Source organism: Sinocyclocheilus rhinocerous, unplaced genomic scaffold (genome assembly GCF_001515625.1).
Source record: "Sinocyclocheilus rhinocerous isolate Xijiao unplaced genomic scaffold, SAMN03320098_v1.1 scaffold688, whole genome shotgun sequence".
NCBI lineage: Eukaryota > Metazoa > Chordata > Actinopteri > Cypriniformes > Cyprinidae > Sinocyclocheilus > Sinocyclocheilus rhinocerous.
The window spans coordinates 678,720-682,723 of NW_015651641.1; the positions used below are offsets into that span (position 1 = coordinate 678,720).

Consider the following 4,004-nt stretch of genomic DNA (forward strand, 5'->3'; position numbering starts at 1 on the left):
ATATATATATATATAAAATATATTTTTTGTATATGAGATTCAACTCGATTTTTTAAGTCAGTTTAATGTAATTTAAGTTGAAATGACTAATACATCCAAGTTGATTATACTTAAAAACTTAAATATTTAAGTTGAAATAGGTGAACATTTTTTACAGTGTATTTACTAATTAAATCGTAGCCTTCATGATTAGCAATCGCACAATACTGTGCAGTCGCAATAAAAACATACATTAAATGGCAAAGAACAGCCGGAACATTCTTCAAAATATCTTCATTAAGAGTTCTACAAAAGAAAGTCATACAGGTTTTGAAGAAACGAGAGTGAGTAAATGATGACAGAATTTTCATCTTTCCTCTAACACAAAACGCTGCTCAACGTTTCTACATATTAATATAAATGAAGGGTGAAATGTTTACTTTTGAGATTAAATGAAAGGCAGGTGTCTTTTTAACCAAGTTATATCGGTCTCCCATCCCTTTGCTAGCACTTAGCTGAATTAGCTCAGGAAGACTTCCAAGTTGGAAACAGATGAAATATTCAGGAGGAATGTCTAATTTACAGTCATCTTAGTGAGGCTTATGGTCTAAATGAATGCAGAGTGTTATTATTGCTAGCTATCTATATTCCAGCAGACTATTATTCACAAGGATGAAGCCTTCTTGTGCGGCTTCACGCCTGGAGCCTAGCCAGAACAAAGAGGTATTTTTGGAAACACTTAAACATCATCTTTTTAGCAGTAGCTTAGCAACAAGTCTCTGGAGCCCCACAGATGCTGGCAGCGAAACACTGGCTAATAAATTCACACATAACACTTTTGGCTGGCTAAGTGTAAGCTAAGTTGCCATGTTGCGAAATTTCTCAACTTTAATAATGATTTACATTTAAAGGGATGATGTTTTGACGTAATTAAGCAATTTGTTCTCGGGACAGGCTTGTGGAAAGTTTGTAGTCTCAATACGAGCAATTACAAACTGACAGGAAGACGACTGAGACAAAGAAAATGTGGAAGGTGCGTTTGTTTCCCATTAGTACTTAGCTAGATTATTCTCTTGACAAAGCTAATTTAGCTCACTGCTAAAGGAGCGCTAACAGCAAAAAGTACCATATACCCAGTGTTGGGGAGTAACTAGTTACATGTAACGGCGTTACGGAAATCAGGCCAATAATAAACCTCAATCACTGTATAAAAATCATAATTAGGCCACAGCAATTAAGATGACCCAACTGACCCATTTTGGGCCAGTGCTACATTGCCACTTATGTTCATTAATCTGCGTTTTTCTGTGATGTATTTTACACTGTTGTTGCACTGATTTGTCACAAAAATAATGTTATCTAGATGGCTAACAGATGCTGAATTTGCGAAAAAGATTTGCAATAGTTTTGAAAGCATCAGTAAGATGTAATCAGTAACGTTTTGCATTGCATTTACATTATAGATGTATACTTTCCATAATTAAATAACATTTTATATATAAATAACATTTTTTATAAATAATGAACAACAAAGTGTTGTAATTAAAACTTTACATGTAATGAAAAATACAAATATTTCTAGCAAATATAAAAACACTAGGGCTATTAATTGATTAAAAATCTATTAATTGCAACATTAAAATATATAATCAAATATATTTTCACACTGATTTCTTAGATCATATGTGCCTTGCAAACCATCTTAAAAATCATATTTTTAATGCATTTTTGAAAGCTTCCTCTGGAAGTTTGACATTTTCTCAAGAAACTCATTGCCATGCTTTGCCAACTTTCCCAGTATTTTCCAGGCAGCTGGTAAGGTGTTGTGAGTGACTGTTTTCTTCACAATTTATGGTATATGTCTGTATAACAAACGGTTCGGGGTAAGATATACTGAGGTACATGAAGGTAATAGTAATAATGATGCTTGCCATACACCCCAAATCAATCCTGATTTTGAGCAGAAATGCCAGTTTAGGCAGCATAAACTTGTCTACATAACAGTTTTGGATGTGCTATATCCTTCCCTCGCGCTTTTGTTCTCCACCGCTCGAAATAGCCCGTCACGATTTCTCCAGCTATTCTTGAGCTCTAAAACAAAAAGAAGAACTGGTCCACCCTCCATCCCGGCGCCCCACACAGCAACAGATTCTCTCTTTCTGTCTCCGCGGCCAGAGAAACACTGGTTGCTAGGCAATTTGCCCTCCTTCTCCAGGCTTTTTGAAGTCCATACATTATTGTTCTGGAGTAAAGTACGAGCTGACGAGTTTTCCATGAGTCACGCACAGCAGCTCGTCGTCTTATCCGGCATGAAACGCTATTATTTATTGTTTTTGATAATGCTAAGGCTAGCGTTCTTGAACAGGCTCAGGATAAAAATATTATTTGCAGGAATTAATTTGGCCGCTGTTGCCATGCCGATGAGCTTCTAGGGTACATGCTGTCCATGCCGTTACTTAACAGAGGAATTTACAGAAGTGTGTGTCAAAATAAACACTTTTAGGTGGTGATAGACACTTAGAAGAAATGGAAAGCAGAAGTTTCGAGAGGTAAAAACAAACCTGACAAGGATCCTCATGCTGTCAAGGTTTGCTGGATTGCTTTCCTGAGCATATCATGTGGTGTCACAGTAATAGAAAGCTTGTGAATTTAAGGAATAGTTCACCCAAAAATGAAAATCTGTCATCATATATTCACCCTCTTGTTGGTCAAAATCTTCAGTGGAAAACAAAAGGAGACGGTCAACCTCCAAAAATGACAAAGAGTGCCACAAACGTAGTAAAAGATTCTTAAAAGATGTTAAGCCTTTCTTTAACAAATGGATAAAAGCTACGGCTGCACGATATATTGGAAAAAAGCGATATTGCGATATCTATTTTTTCTGTGTTATATATTGCGATGTGAAAACATTTTTAAGGAATTTTCTCAAAAATACTTGAACAGCTATGTTTGGAAAGAATTAATTATTCTAGAATGCTTGGGGTTATTTTTTTATTTGTATTATTTATTTATTTTAATGCAAACCTGTAAAATGAAAATACTATTTTTTTTTATTTTTTATATTAAACCGAGCTTTTATTTTGGCGGTTTGCTGGCAAATAAATATATGCGCTGTCGGTTTTCGGGGGAAACATGGCACTACATTAATTTACAAAAGAGCAGCTTGTGATTTCAGTATTTCACATATATTTATGCATATATTTACACATATATTTACATATACACTGTAAAAAATGATATGATCAGTAAGTCATGGCAACTTATGCTTTTACATTAACTCATCCAAATAAGTTGATCAATTTCAACTTTTTTTATAAGTTTTGTAACTTATATAATAATAAAAAATAATAATAACTAAAAAAAACTTGTAAATATACTTTTATATTATTTATATTATAAACTATGTTTTTATTTTATTTTACATTTCTAAAATATAAAAAATTATGTGTGTGTGGTTGTTCATCAATTTGCTCTTGATATTATATATCATAATATAATATAATATATATATTTACAGGTCGGATTCATCAACAGAACAAGGAACATTCCAATGAGCGAACATGCTAAACTTTAGAAAGTGCTCTTCATATGCAGAGATCCTGTGATCTAATCATGGATAATAAGGAGCAGCTGCAGCAGTCAATGTGAAGCTGGAGGTCAATAATGAGGCCAGGCTGACCTCTGGTGGTGGATTGTACAATAATGTGTTGAAGTGATCAAGCTCTGGATGGTCTTGTGTAAATCACTGATGAGTTTAAAGAGCATGTTTCATTACATGTTTCATTCATGTTTCATTGTAACCTGGCATACACATAACACAGTCGCATTTCTATAATTCAAATCCGTTGAAGGATTGTTAGGCTCCACAAGACCACGGGAACCAGACGGGTCCTCTGCACCTGTGTTGCAGTCTGGAATTAAACCAGGCCATGCTGGTGTTGTCTGTTCAGAGGAGAACTGGCCCCCCGAATGAGCCTGGTTTCTCCCAAGGTTTTTTCTCCATTCTGTCACCGATGGAGTTTTGG

General features: G+C 34.9%; 1 protein-coding gene across 1 annotated transcript in view; it reads right to left on the reverse strand.

The window, feature by feature from the left end:
* sardh (sarcosine dehydrogenase) overlaps positions 1-4,004 on the reverse strand; it is a 71,706-nt gene that overhangs the window by 33,056 nt on the left and 34,646 nt on the right. The gene's annotated exons all lie outside the window — the stretch shown is intronic.